The 15852-nt window shown below is 48.2% G+C and overlaps 1 pseudogene; it reads left to right on the plus strand.

The window, feature by feature from the left end:
- Positions 1-1854: 1854 nt before the first annotated feature.
- On the plus strand, positions 1855-2392 carry LOC102925691 (small ribosomal subunit protein uS13 pseudogene; annotated as a pseudogene).
- The last annotated feature ends 13460 nt before the right edge of the window (positions 2393-15852 follow it).

Here is a 15852-nt window from a genome sequence, read left to right on the forward strand (position 1 = left end):
ATTCTCTGTGTGTCATGACTTTTCCTTGGGGGCAAGAGCACCACAAAAAAAAAAAAACATCAACCACTATGAAAGAAGCACAGCATTTAGTGGGCCTATTTGGATTCTGGAGACAGCACAGTCTTTACTTGGGTTGTTACTCTGGCCCACATACCAAGTGACTTAGAAAACTGCTAGCTTTGTGTGGGGCCTGGAACAGGAGAAGGCTCTCCAACAGGTCCAGGCTGCTGTGCAGGCTGCTCTACCACTTGGACCATGTGATCCCACAGATCCTGTGGTACCTGAGGTGTCATGGCAGATGAGGATGCTCTTTGGAGCCTTTGGTGGATCACAGAACTGTGGGTGGATCACAGAACAGACCTTTGGGATTTGGGAGCAAGGCTCTACCATCATCTGCAGACAACTGTTCTTGGCCTGCTATGGGTCTTAGTGGAAACTGAACATTTGACAATGGGCCACTAAGTTACCATGTGACCTGAGCTGCCCATCATGAATTGGGTATTATCAGATCCACTAAGCCATAGAGTAGGATCTGCACATCAGTAATCTAGGATCAAATAGAAGTGATATATATGTGATCAAGCTGGGGAGGTGCTGAGGGCATGAGCAAGTTACGTGAAACAATAGCCAAAATGCCTATTATTTATCCTTCTGTTACTGCCAAGCAGGCACCGATAACCTCACAGTGTGCCCTATGATCAGTTGAATAAGGAAGAGAAGATTAGGGCACAGTTTACTGCTGCTTCTGCACAATATGTGGGTACCACCAAGAAGTGGACAGCTGCAGCATTACAACACCTTTCTGGGACAACCCTGAAAAATGCTAGTGAAGGGAAATCTTCATTGTAGGCAGAACTTCGGGCAGTACATATGGTCATATATTTTGTTTGGGAGGAGAAATGGCCAGATGTGGGATGAGTCCACTGACTCATGGGCTGTAGCCAATGGACTGACAGGATGGGCAGGAACTTGGAAAGAGCATGATTGAGAAATGGATGAGAAAGACATTTGGAGAAGTTTGTGGATGGATCTCTCCAAATGGATGAAGGACGTGAAGACACTCATGTCTGGTGTAAATGCTCATCAAAAGGTGACTTCAGCAGAGGAATAGATCTGATGTACTGTTATATGAACCACTAACCTCTTCCCTTGGCCATCCCTGTCATTGCCCAATGGACCCATGTATAAAGTGGCCATAGTGGAAGAGATGGAAGTTGGTTATTCATGGACTCAAGAACATAGACTTCCACTCACCAAGGCTGATCTGGCTGCAACTGCTGTTGAATGTCAGGTCTGCTAGCAAGAGAGACTAACTCTGAGCCCCCAATATGGCACCATTCCCCCAGGTGCCCAGCCAGCAGTCTGGTGGCAGGGTGACTATATTCACCACTTTCTCCATGGAAAGAATAATGTTTTGTCCTTACTGGAGTAGATACTTACTCTGGTTATAGATTTGCCTTTCCTGCACATAATGCTTCTGCCAAAACCACCTTCCATGGCCTTACAGAATGCCTGATCCACTGACATGGTATTCCACACAGTATTATTTCTGACCAAGGGACTCACTTCACAGCCAGGGTAGTGCAACAGTGAGCCCATGATCATGGAATCCACTGGTCTTACCATGTTCCCCACCATCCTGGGGCAGCTGGCCTGAGAGAATGACAAAAAGGCCTTTGGAAGACATAGTTGCAACACCAATTGGATGGCAGTAGCCCAGAAGGTTGAAATAGGATTCTCCAGAAGGTAGTATATGCTTTGACTCAATGTCAAATATATGATATGGTGTTGTGGGATATTTGTACACTGTGTGAAGATGTGTTGCTGTGATCGGTATAATAAAAGGCTGGCTCTTCCACGGGAGGCCTGCACACCGCCGACTGTGCCGCCGCCATGTCTCTAGTGATCCCTGAGAAGTTCCAGCACATTCTGCGAGTACTCAACACCAACATCGATGGGCAGCGGAAAATAGCCTTTGCCATCACTGCCATTAAGGGTGTGGGGCGGAGATATGCTCATGTGGTGTTGAGGAAAGCAGACATTGACCTCACCAAGAGGGCTAGAGAACTCACGGAGGACGAGGTGGAACGTGTGATCACCATCATGCAGAATCCACGACAGTACAAGATCCCAGACTGGTTCTTGAACAGACAAAAGGATGTGAAGGACGGGAAGTACAGCCAGGTTCTGGCCAACGGTCTAGACAACAAGCTTCGGGAGGACCTGGAGCGTCTGAAAAAGATTAGAGCCCACAGGGGGCTGCGCCACTTTTGGGGCCTTCGTGTCCAAGGTCAGCACACCAAGACCACTGGCCGCCGGGGCCGTACTGTGGGTGTTTCCAAGAAGAAATGAGTCCCTGGGCCTTTGCTGTTAATAAATAGTTTATATCCTGTGGAAAAAAAAATAAAAAAAAAAAAAATAAAAGGCTGAATGACCAATAGCTCAGCAGGAGGTATAGGTGGGACTTCCAGGCAGAGAGAGAATTCTGTGAAGAAGAAGAAAGGTGGAGTCGCCGCCAGACATGGAGGAAGCAGGATGGGCAGTACATGGTAATGAATGATGTTAAGGCTGAGCTTTCATAATTAATAATAAGTCTCTGTGTCATTATTTGTGAGCTGGCCATCCCAACGAGAAAGTACTGCTACAGTATGGTTTCTCTAATAGCCAGGATCCACGAGTCCAGGAATCAAGGGGTAGAAATGGGGTAGGTTCCATTCACTATTACTCTTAGTTACCCACTAGGAAATTTTTTGCTTCCTGATCCTGAGGATTTAAGTTCTGCTAGCCTAGAAGTTTTGTTTTCAGATGAGTGATCACCAATGCCAGGGACACAACAAACATTCCATTGAACTGGACACTCAGACTTTCCCCTCATTTTGGGTTTCTGGTGCCTTAGATGTTCTTATCAAAAAATGCTAAGAAAGGGATGACAGTGTTGGAAGGGATGGTTGATTCAGATTATCAAGGAGAAATTAGATTTCTTCCTTACAATGGAGGTAAGAAAGATTATGTCTGGAGTGCAGATCCTTTAGGGGCATCTTTTGGTGCTACTGTGTCCTGTGATTAAAGTCAATGGGAAACTACAACAACCTAATCCAGGCAGGATGACAAAGGGCAGAGATGCATCAGGAATGAAGGTATGGGTCACTCCTCCAGGAAAAGAATTGAGACATACCTATCTAAATTCTTTTTTAGGGTGGAGGAAATACCGAATGGGTAGACGAGGAAGGTAGTTATATCAGCTAAGGCCATGTGACCAGTTGCAGAAATTAAGATTATAATTAACATGAGTATTTCTGTCATATTTTGTTAAGAATGTGTTTGTGCCAAGTATTGGTGGTGCATGCCTTTAATCCCAGCATTGGGGAGGCAGAGGTAGGCATTCCAGGACAGCCAGGGCTACACAGAGAAATCCCGTCTTAAAAAAAAAAAAAAAAAAAGAATATGTTTGTGCAGATTTTTGTGTTTGGTTTCCTCTATGTCTTTATCTTATAATGTAGCATCAATTGAGATAATATCATCAGTTATCATATTTAAGCAGAGACACTAAAAGAATGTCCCTCAAGATACATTGCCACTTATTCGAAGATATATATTGCATTTGCAGCTGTATGTGGGATAGTTATATCATCTTAGGCATACCTAGGACCTGGTTATTGTTTACATTTGGAAATTAAACATAACATTAAGAGGTATGGTTATGCCAAGTTGGCAAGGGGTGGGCTTGTGATGGCTAATCTTGCTTGTCAACTAGACCTCATCTGGAATCAACTGAAACCCCCACATCTTGTGAGAGATCACTCTTGATTGGATCATGTGAGGTGGGCAGACCCACCTTCAATCTGGATGATTTGAGGGTGAAAGACCTACTCTAAATCTGGGCCACACTTTCTGGTGGCAGCCAATATAAAAGAACATGAAAGAAGGAAAATATTCGCCTGCTTGCCTTCACTCCTTCTGGCAAGTTCATACACCCTGGTGCTGCAGCATTTCTTCACTGATATTAGAATCAACCTTTTCGGGTTTCCAAAGTACCAGCAGCTCTCCAAGAATACCAGGCCTTCAATACCTTACTGGGACTGCTGAGACATCTAGCCTTGTAAACTGAGTGACTAATAGATTCTTGGCTTTTCCAGGGTGAGACAGCCATGGTTGGACTACTTGGGCCATACTATGTAAGCCAACTGAATAAATTTCCCTCTAATAGCATACCCCACATGGTCTGAGAACAGAAAAAGGGCTAAAACATCTATTGGCATGAGGAAGGCTCCCAGAAAGGCTGGGTGGGATGTATGTACAAAAGCCTGTACCCACCCTACCCCCTAAAATCTATGTGATTTCTTGAGGGATGTTTGTAAAAGTCCAGACTCCCCCAAGGCACAGTAAATGGTTGCTGTGTTTCTTAGCACTTATATACCATATTTCTTGCTTTTTCTTAATCAAATTCAATCTGTCTGGAGCCCCTATTTGTCAAGTGTACAGAGACCCATGCTATATTCCTATTGTGGTGGTTTGAATAGGTATAGCTCCCATAGACTCATGTGTTTGAGTGCTTGGCCCATATTGGGTGGCACTATTAGGAGGTGTGGCCTTGTTGGAGGAAATGTGTCACTGTGGAGGTGGGCTTTGAGGTCTTATAGGCTCAAGTCTGGCCAGTGTGACACAGTCGCTTCTGCTGCCTATGGATCAAGATGTAGGACTCTCAGCTCCTTCTCTAGCACCATGTCTGCCTGCAGGCTGCCATGTCCCATCATGATGATGATGGACTAAACTTCTGAAACTGTAAGCCATCCCCCAATTAAAGGTTTTCCTTTATAAGAGTTGCAATGGTCATGGTGTCTCTTCACAGCAATAGAAACCCTAACTAAGACACTTGTCATGGCTTTTTCTGCCTGGGGCTATTCAAGGATACCATGACCTTGCCACCCACACACAACACATGGCCCTACTTTCCAGCAAAGGTATCCTGGTGGAGCTCCTGCTTGGACTAGAGAGGTCACAAGAAGACAGTATCTCTGGGTCACAGCAGTTATTGTGCAGGCTACCAAAGACAGAACACCTCACCCCATGCCACTCCCAGGTTAGCCACCTTCACATGCCGGCTAATGTGTTCTAGATCTCCCCATCTTTCTGGAGCCAGCTCCTTGTGCTCAGTCTACCTTCTCCTTGCTAATTGTTCAGGGCAATCCTATCAATGGTGCCATGCTCACAGCACCTCTTTGAGGACTTCTGCCTGAAGAAGTCACTCACTACCCCATGACCTTAAAGGGGCTCACAGGCCTGACCTCTGCAATCTGCAATCCCCAAGTTACATGGCTCAGGAAATCATCTTGTCATGTGTTCGTAAGTGACAGTGCCAATAGTAGAGGGAAAGGTGGCCTCCCTGGTCCTGGAGGGCTACTCCATCCCTGCTATTCTGATTCCTTGTGCATGAACCTGTAGTCACATCGGCATACCTGCTGGGGTGGCCTGGCAGGCACTGCATCAGCAGCAGACAGACAGCCATTGCCCAGGTAGAGCTGGCCTTGCTTAGTTTCAGTTGTCTGCTTCCAAGACAAAGGCTGTTCTTTCTTGTTTTTCCACACATTCTTTTGAAACAAAATCCAACATGCTCTTTCCAGCCACTTGCTTGTCCTTGCAAGCTGCTCATGTAGGTGCTAGGTACAGACATTTTCCCTATAGACCATAGGGATCCTGCTGGCCTACGTCCAACTGAGAGCAGGTGTTGTTGGTTGTGTTTTGACTCTTTACTCTTTTTTGGGGGGCCCTCTACCCAGCTCCCAAATAAAGCACATACAGAGGCTTATTCTTAATTGTAAATGCCCAACCTTAGCTTGGCTTGTTTCTTGCCAGCTTTACTTAACTTAAAAGTATCCTATCTAGCTTTTGCCTTTGAGCTTTTATCTTTCTCTATTTCTGTATACCTTTCATTATTTCTTACTCTGTGGCTTGCTGGGAAGATCAACAGTAACCTTTGCTGATATCACCAGTCAGGTTTCAGGTGGTCTCGTCTGATCAAACCCTGAAGGAACCCATAGCCTCTTATCTCCTGTGGGGGAAAAAAAAAACTCCAAATATTTTTTATTTCCATTTAACAAATATATTTTTTGACTTTTTAAAAGGTAAGGCATTCCTAAATTATATAGGCTGATTTATTTCAACAGTCCCTCTTTCAATTCAAGGTCTTTTTGCAGCTCTCCTTTGCTTTTCAACAATCAAAAAATTCAAAATCAATAACATACAGGATCCAGACTCTGTATATTTCCCATCTTATGTGGCTTTTCTCTTTTATATTACTTTTACTCTCTCTTTAAAGACTTTATTATTTTTTAACTATTCATTTTTTTCTGTGACTATACCTTTTTCTTTTCTTAAGCCTACATACATTGTTAAAATTCACTGTAACCTGTTTAGAGGCTTTTCAGTCTGGAACTCTCACGTATCTTTCATCCTACCAACCTACCCTGGATCCTACACAAGCAGCTCTCAGCTGACTCTGCCCACTTCTCCAGTTGTGAAAACCAAGCATGAAATTGGATGCCAGTCGGAGGTTTGTCTGACCAGAAACTGCATTCAACCTTCCTAGAGCTCTGGAATGCCAATGCTTGCACTGTGGTAGGCATTGTTACTTAGGTTTTTGTTCTTACTTAATGTACTTGCTGCTCAATGGCTCACAGTCTGATAGAAACTGCCCAGCCAAAACTCTTAAAGGAGCCATATCCCTATTTTTTTTTTTTAAAGCTTTCTCAGGTACTATGGAAATTCAAGTGTCACATTGGTATGCCAAAATGTTGTTGGGGTTTTTACTTTTTTGGAGGCCCACTACCCAGCTCCTGAATAAATCACACATAGAGGCTTATTCTTAATTATAAATGTCCAGCCTTAGCTTGGCTTGTGTCTTGCAAGCTTTAACTTTAAATTAACCCCTCTACCTTTTGCCTCTGGGCTTTTCCCATTGTCTTACTTCTGTAAATCTTACTCTTACTCTGTGTCTTGCTGTGTAGCTGGGTGGCTGGCCCCTGGCATCCTTCTCCTTCTCTCACTCTTTTCTTTTCTCCTCCCAGATTTCTCCTTCTATATATTCTCTCTGTCTGCCAGCCCCACCTATTCTTTCTCCTGCCTTGCTATTGGCCGTTCGATTATTTGTTAGACCATCAGGTGCTTTAGACAGGCAAAGTAATAGAGTTACAGAGTTAAACAAATGCAACATAAACAAAAGTAACACACCTTAAAATAGTATTCTGCAGCAAGAAGGGGCAGTTCTAGAGTCTGAGGATGGGGAGGCACAGGGTGATCCATGCCTCTGAGGGACTCTGACCTGGTAAGGCAAATCTTTTGTCTGCATGTACACAGTGTGCTGGTGAGTGACAGACAGCTTGTGCCTGCCTGACCTGTTGCACGCGGTGGCAATGCTACCCTCAGCTCCAAGCCCGTGCAAGCAGAGCGCCCCCTAGCTCTCTGCCATCGTGTCAGCAGGGTGTTCACTCTATCGTTTTGGAAAACCCGAGAGGCAGGCAGGGATGACTCCTGAGGGAGCTCAGTATTGGGCTGTCAGCAGAAGCTGCTCCCCCTCCTCTCCTCAGGATTTCTTGTGGAAACTGGGTAGACCTCCAGAGGCCCAGGCAACTCTATCACCCTGGAAAAAGAGTGGTGGCCCTACCCCTCCTGCTGGGTGCTGGCTGGTAGCCAGCCCTGGTTTTCAATATTCTGCTGCTAAATGGGACCCAGATGTTACTTAGGAATCTGATGTCAACAGCACTCCCCAGGCGGTTGGTCCTTCCTGCTCTGGGTGGACAGAAGCCTCAGACACCCACACCCAGCAGAGCTTTGGGGGGCACTTCTGGTGTAGCCAGTTGGGGGGTTATTAGCTGGCCAAACTTATGGGTGATTGTCAGGTTTGTGGAATGACTGGACAAGATGGTGGGTAGCAAAGTTCTGGCATTATAGGTATGTAGAGCAGGCCCAGACAGCCTGGCTCCTTGTGTTGTTAAATGTGTTTTTAATCTGAGGCCTGTCTGCATTAGGCTCCGGAGGGTCAGACCAGGGGAAGGGACAACCAGGATCTGAGGCTGGGTGCCCCGTGTCCTCCTACTGTATACACTCTGCTGGGAACCATACACACTCTTCCTTCCACCCATGTGTATTTGGAGCCAGGCATTCTGACGGCATCCAATCGGATCCTCCTGGATGCCAGAAAAGCCCACCGTCCTTGAGAGCGACTTGCAGCACAGTGGTCTCAAAACCAGAAACTGGGCAGGGGTTGGGAGGAGCCACAGTTGAGATCCGGGTCTGGCTGATTCCAGGCATGGGTTCTTTCTCCCAGACTCTGGCAGGCATGGCTCTGGGAAAGGAGATATAAACTAGAGGCTCTGTCCTGGAGGAATGCCAACATGGGATGGAGAAAAAGGAGAGAAGGGGCCAAAAGAAGGCTGGAGGGGCCAGGAGCCATCTCTGGGGGACTGGTGATTGAGACAGGGACAGGATCTCACTGAGTGACAGCCTGGGAGCAGTGGCTCTGGAGGAAGCAAGGCATGCTGATTCATAGCAATATGTATTCCCAGGCTGGCTCCTGGGCAGAAGAGAAGCTTGCAAAAAAGGACATTTTAAGGGCAACTGTGATGTTGAAATAGGACTGTATTTTATATACAAATAGTGTGTCAATATACGATTTCTTTCATTGACATCTAAATTGTAGCTATGTAAGAGAATGTCCTGTTCCTAGAAAACACAGCTGAAACTAAGGCCGGTGACTCACAAGGCTTTGACTTAATCTCCAATGACTCCACAAATAACACTCCCCAAAGTGTGGACACATTGAGATACGGAAAACGGCAACCTGCTGACAGCTGGGGAATTCAGATGAAAGACAGAGGCGGACTCATTGCATGATTAGTGCAACTCTGCTCCAAGTTTGAAAACTTTCCAAGGAGAAGGGGAGAAAGAAGTGATCTCAGGTAGAGAAGTCCAGAAGGAGGCAAGCTGCCAGGTCCTGCCTCAGAGGGGAAAGGGCCCTGCAGCCGGAGAGGGCAGGAGAGAGGCTGCAGAAGACAGGGCTTGTGAGGGGTGAGCAGGTGGCTGGAGACCTGGGCAGAGGAGCTGCCAGGCTCAGGGGTGCAGGAGAGCTGAGGGGATTGGCAGCCATCCTTCCAAGATCTCCCTGGTGCCTGCATGGAGCCCCGCCCCAGCCTCTGATCCCAGCAGGTGTGAGAAGAGTCCTGCTTAGGGTGGAGAGGCCTTTCCTGGGAAGGCAGAAAGGATTGACAGGGACAGAGGTGACAAGGGACAGGGGGGCCTCTTGCTCCTTTCATAGGTCTCACCACCACGTGCCATTATCTGCCCCCACCCAAGGTGCAAGCTCCCAAAAGTCAATGACTCTTTATCCCTTCTTTTTGCTATTGCTTTATCCCCAGCACCGGCCAAGGCCTTGACAGTGGTGGCTGGAGTCGGCAGGGTGTCCCTGGGCAGGGTGTCCCTGGGCAGGACTTTGTGGGACAGTAAGGCAAGGATCTGCTCTAGGTCACTCTCCCAAACTGTCCTCCCTCGTCCCCCTGTCCACCCCTATCACCAGCCTTATAGCATCTCCTTTATATAAAATCTTTGTGTCTGAATCTCCCTACCTTTTGCGTGTGTTTTATTTTATTTTCAAGACAAGGTTTCACTGTGTGGAGCTGACTGTCCTGGAACTTGTTATGTAGACCAGGCTGGCCTCGAACCCTTCATTCTCCTTCTTCCACCTCCCCAGCTCCAGGACTACAGATGTTGGCTACCAGGCCGGACTTCAAATTTCTTTTTCTTCTAAGGATACAAGTCACCGGGTAGTGACACACTAACGACCATCCCAGCTAACCACCTCTGCAGCAATTATATTTCTGAGATTTTAGGGAGCCGCATTTCAATCCACAGAGAGTAGAATAAAAGCAAGGAGGAGGGTGGACGTACAGCTCTGGCTGGGGACAGTGGTGTGGGTTGGGGACAGTGGTGTGGGCTGGGGACAGTGGTGTGGGCTGGAACAGTGCTGTGGGCTGAGGACAGTGGTGTGGGCTGAGGACAGTGGTCTAGGCTGGGACAGTGGTGTGGGCTGGGACAGTGGTGTGGGCTGGGGACAGTGGTGTGGGCTGGGGACAGTGGTGTGGGCTGGGACAGTGGTGTGGGCTGGGGACAGTGGTGTGGGCTGGGACAGTGGTGTGGGCTGGGGACAGTGGTGTGGGCTGGGGACAGTGGTGTGGGCTGGGACAGTGGTGTGGGCTGGGGACAGTGGTGTGGGCTGGGACAGTGGTGTGGGCTGGGGACAGTGGTGTGGGCTGGGGACAGTGGTGTGGGCTGGGACAGTGGTGTGGGCTGGGGACAGTGGTGTGGGCTGGGGACAGTGGTGTGGGCTGGGGACAGTGGTGTGGGCTGGGGACAGTGGTGTGGGCTGGGACAGTGGTGTGGGCTGGGGACAGTGGTGTGGGCTGAGGACAGTGGTGTGGGCTGGGGACAGTGGTGTGGGCTGGGGCAGTGGTGTGGGCTGGCTCATTGCTTCTGAACCGTTGCTGTGAGCAGAGTGCCTGCAAACACAACTTAAGGGAGGGGGAGTTTCAGGCCATCATGGTGGGGGAGACACCAGAAGGTGGTTTGGTTCACAGCAGCAGGGCCATGTAACAGGCTGCTCACATCACAGGGGCCAGGAAACAGAGAATGAGGCAGGAGTTAGGTGTTGTTTTCTCTTTTGTTTTAGTGTGTGTGTGTGTGTGTGTGTGTGTGTGTGTGTGTGTGTGTGTGTATTACACCTACTTGTGTGTATGTATGTGCATGCGAGTGTGTGTGTGTGTGTGTGTGTGTGTGTGTGTGTGTATTACACCTACTTGTGTGCATGCACATGCATGCGAGTGTGTGTGTGTGTGTGTTGGTTGGAAGATAACTTGCAGGAGTCAGTTTTCTTGCACCATCCACGTCCCTGGGATCAAACCTGTGGTCATCAGGCTGAGCACACATGCCTTTACCTGCTGAGCCCTCTCTTGGGCCTGTTAGTTTAAGATACGTGTACCCACATACTTGTGCCTCAGCCTCCTAAGCACTAGGATGCCAAGACAGGCTTTAGGGGCTGAGTGTAACCCCAAAGGCTCACTCTTGACTTATGTGGCTGGCTGAGTAAGAAGGGCTCCCGTGGGGCCCCAGATTTGAATGTTTGGTCAGGAGGGAGGGGGGCTACTTGACAGGGATTTTATATTGTGTTCTGTGGTTCTCACCCTTCCTGACGCTGCAACCCTTAAATACAGTTCCTCATGCTGTGGTGACCCCCAACCATAACATTGTTTTTGTTGCTACTTCATAACGGTAATTTTGCTACTGTTATGAATTGTAATGTAAATGTATGAAGATTTGCAAACTATCTGATACGCACCCTCTGTGAAAGAGGTCGAAGCCCACAGGTTGAGAACCACCAGATTAAGAGGTGTGGCCTTGTTGGAGGAAGTGTGACGTGGGGGTGGGCTTTGGGGTTCAAATGCTCAAGCCAGGCCCAGTGTCTCTTTCTGCCTCCTGGCTGCAGAGCTGGTCATAGAACTCTCAGCTATTCTCCAGCACCATGCCTGCCTGCATGCCGCCATGCTTTCCGCCATGATGACCATGAACTAAGCCTCTGAACCGAAAGCCAGCCCCAATTAAATGTTTTCCTTTATAAGAGTTGCTGTGGTCATGGTGTCTCTTCACTTCACGGCAATAGAACACTGACTAAGGGAACCTACTTCTGCCTCCTAAAGTTCCGTAGAGGCACCATAGAATCTGCTCCTGGGGAACAAGTGTTCAGAGGGTGAGTCTGTGGGGGTGAGGCATGCCAGATTTATCATCGACAGTCGGGCAGTGGGTGAACTGACCCTGAGGCTACCTGGGGGTGGAGGGCACTCACCTGAGCATCACAAGAGAAGTACTGGAAACTCCTCCCATCCTGTGTGGTCCAGGACATGGAACTAAGTCAGAAGGAAGAGGTGGGACCCCGTGAATCTCTTTGTCAAGAGGCAGGACAGCTCAAAACAAAAAGGAAGCGCTTGGCGGTGGGAAAGGGGGTCTCCTCCTGACAGAGGAGGAGTTGGTGGCTTTGCACGCTCCTTTGCCGTGCCTGGGATCCTGCTTCATGTAGGCTGACTACAGACTATGCAGTGTCCTGTGACGGGCTGTGTGGTCTCCACACCCCTGCTGAGGTTTCTCTGGAAGGACTGTCCACACAGCTACCCCTGCAGGAAGCTAAGGGTCTGTGGCCCAGGGCCCCCGAGTTGAGGAAAGGCTCCGTTTACACAGACCTGTCTGTGGGTGCCATCTGTTTGAGCTGGTTGCCAGTGGACCCCTTCACTGACCCAGGCTGAATCACTATTTCAGTTTCATTTCTTTTGATATATACATATACACATACATACATACTGACAAAAAGCAGCTTAGGGAAGAAAGGATTTATTTCAGCTTCAAATGTCTGGTTATAGTCCGTCATGCTGGGGAGTCACAGTGGCAGGAACTTGAAGCATCTGGTCACATCACATCCGCAGTTAAGAGCAGTGAGAAATGAATGCATGTATGCTTCCTGCCCAGTCTGCTGGCTTGCTTGTTCGCCCATGCGCTGCTTGATTTCTGCATTCTGATACAGTCAGGTCTCTCACTGTGGGCTGGGTCTTTCCACAGCAATTAATTTAATTAAGACCAGCTCCCATGGGCATGGCCACAGGCCAACCCAATATAGAAAATCCTTCATTGAGGCTCCCTTCCCAGGTGATTCTAGGCTGCGTCAAGTTGACAGTTAAAGCTGACCATCATAACCGTTCGTAGAGGACAGGCAGCTTGCCCTCTCAAGCTTTGCTTTCCTCATTTATACAAAGGAGATTCATGGCTATAAGATAATGCAAGGCAGACCGTTGTAACAGTGGGAGCTTGGATCGCCTCAAGATAGGACTAGGGTAAGTCTGTTTCCTTACTTCCTAGTCTGTGAAATGGGCATGGTGTTGGCACCATCCAAGGCTGCTGACAATGGACCTGACACTGCCCAGCACTGTGCTGTGAGGCACTATGACATTAATAATGGTCTTTTGTGATCTCCAAGGGCAGCGTACATCATTATTAATAATCAGCCATGATTAGCCATGAACTTGAACCATTTAAGAAAGAAGCTTGAGGGTGGTAGCTACCCTCAGGGACCCCAACCTGGCAGTTCTGCTATCCTGGACCACTGCCAGGTCTAGAAGGCACGGTGGGGGAAGGATAGATGAGCCCTCTCTCCAGGGGGAGCTCAGATCTGGCTTGTCCCCTCCTACTAGGTTCCTCCTCTTCTAGGGAGGCCTTGTCCCACGCCCGTAAAATGATGAGAAACCTTGCCCTGGTCAATGATATGCAGGAGCTTTTCCCAGGGCAAGGAAGATCATCAAAACAAGTAGGAGTGTGTTAGTTGTTTTCTAGTGCTGGGATAAACACCATGACCCAAAGCAACTTGAGGCAAAAAGCATTTATTTCAACTTAGAGATACAGTTCATCAGGAAGTCAGGGCAGGAACTGAGGTAGAAGCCCTGCTTACTGCTTACTCTTCCTAGCTGTCAGCCTGTTTTCTTATACAACCCAGGACCCCCTGCCCAGGGGTGGCACTGCCCACAGTGTGACGAATCATCCCACATCAATCACTAATCAAGAAAACATCCCCACACACTTGCCTACAGGCCAATCTGATGGAGGCATTTTCTCAATTGAGGTTCCCCCTTCCCAGATGACTCTAGCTTGTGTCAAAGTTGACAAAAAACTAAACAGCAGGGTGAAAGGTCATGATGATTCAGAGACTAAGTCAGGATAAAACAGAGTTCAAGTCCATGCTGGGCTACAAAGGCAAGACCCTATTTCAAACAACTTAGCACACACACAGAGTTGGGGGTGGGGGGTCTTTCAGCCAGCAGCCATGAGGAGCTGCAAGACGCACGCTGTCTGAATGTACTTCAGCATCCTAGAACAGAAGGGCCTATGGGAAACCTGCACAAGTTTGGTTCGTTAGTGATGTGAGCCTTGAAAACAGGAAAGAGGGTATGAGAGGGCTCGTGGGAACCAGTGCCAGCTCAGCAAATGTTCTGCAGATCTAAGTGTATCCTCAAAATTCAAGTATTTACTTAAAAAAATGTACACTTGGATGAATCAAGTGATCACAGAAAGGCTGGTATTTCAGGAATAGCAACAGTTTAGAGATTTTAATTTTATTTTTCTTAGAATTTTTTATATTTTTAAAATTTTATTTTATGTGTATGAGTGTTTTGCCTGCGTGTGTGTGTGTATGTGTGTGTGTGTGTGTGTGTGTGTGTGTGTGTGTGTGTGTGTGTGTGTGTGCATATGCCTGGTGCCCAAGGAGGTCAGAAGAGGGTTTTGGTTACCTGGAACTGGAGTTACAGGTGGTTGTTAGCTGCCATGTGGATACTGGGAACTGAACCTGGGTCCTCTCTGCAAGAGCAGCATGTGCTCTTAACCACTGAGTCATCTCTTCAGCCCCTAGAGGTTTTTATCTTTATACCTTAAAAACAAAAAATCTCTTGTTCTTTTGTCTGGAGCGAGAGCTCAGTGCTGAGGAGCATGTGTTCTCACAGAGGACCCGAGTTCAGTTCCTAGAGCCCATGCTCCGCACACTCTCCTGACAACACCACATGTAAGTCCAGCTCCTGGGGTTACCCCAGTCTACCCGCTGCACATACACGGAATTAAAAATAAAATAAAAGGGAGGAAGAAGACAGACAGGGAGGCGGGGAGCAAACAGGAAACAGCCACACAGCTCAGAAGCAAACAGACACACCTGGCAAGCCGTGACAGCTGGGTAGATACAGGGCGTCCTGGGCCCCTTCTGAGGGGACCGTCTCAGAGGAGCAGAACGCTGGGGACCCCTTGGGCCTGAATCCTCAACCCTGACTCCGGACCCACGGTGTCAGTTTCTTTCCAAATACCTAATAAAGCAATTCAAGGACGCGGGTATCCTGGTTGGTGATTCAGGGGATAAAGTCCGTCCTGGCAGAGGAGACATGGCAGAGCAACTAGCTCCTGCCCGGGGTGGGAGGGTCCCAAGGCTGCTTGCTCACATTGCTGCCAGTCAGAAAGCACAGACAGGGCGGGAAGCAAGGCTGCCTGTGACTCTACAGCTCCCCCCTCTGTTCACTGCTCTAAAGGCTCCCTCCCATGTCTCCCATTCAGCAAGAAGGCTGAATTCATTGTAGCCTGTTTGGCCTGTCCCTGTCCCTGTCTGTCCTTAAAACATGTTGTCTCCTCTCTGACCACAACTACCATAGCAGATCTCTCTCTCTCTCTCTCTCTCTCTCTCTCTCTCTCTCTCTCTCTCTCTCTCTCTCTCTCTCTCTCTCTCTCTCCCTCCCTCCCTCCCTTCCCCTCTCTGCCATTTCCAAATAGGCATTCTCTCTGTGTGTCTTGTTATATTTTTATGTGTACAAGTGCTGCCTAGTTGTATGTGTTAGGATTCTGTCACGCTCCAGCTGCATGACTGCACATGCACAGTTCAGGCACTAGACAAGGGGTCTTGCATCTTACGTCATCAGTGTGCACTGGTGATTATATACGCATGGAAATCTGGGTATGCATGGCATAGCTCTGTAAGCCCACCTGCACCTTAAAGAGCCATGACTTAGACCCTACCCTCTCTCTCTGTTCTGTTATCTCTTCCCCCAACCATCTTTCTCTCTCTCTGCACGTGCTCCTTCCCCAGGCCTGGTTCTCTTGTCTGCCCCGCCCCCCTTCCTCCTAATAAAGCTCTGATACCGATACTGGGTGTAGTTGTGACTATGACCTTTCCATGTGGTAACCAGCACCGTTAAACAGCACCGCTCATCATTCTTACAGTATGTATGTGCACTATGT

Source organism: Peromyscus maniculatus, chromosome 5, assembly GCF_049852395.1.
Source record: "Peromyscus maniculatus bairdii isolate BWxNUB_F1_BW_parent chromosome 5, HU_Pman_BW_mat_3.1, whole genome shotgun sequence".
In the NCBI taxonomy this organism is placed as follows: Eukaryota; Metazoa; Chordata; class Mammalia; order Rodentia; family Cricetidae; genus Peromyscus; species Peromyscus maniculatus.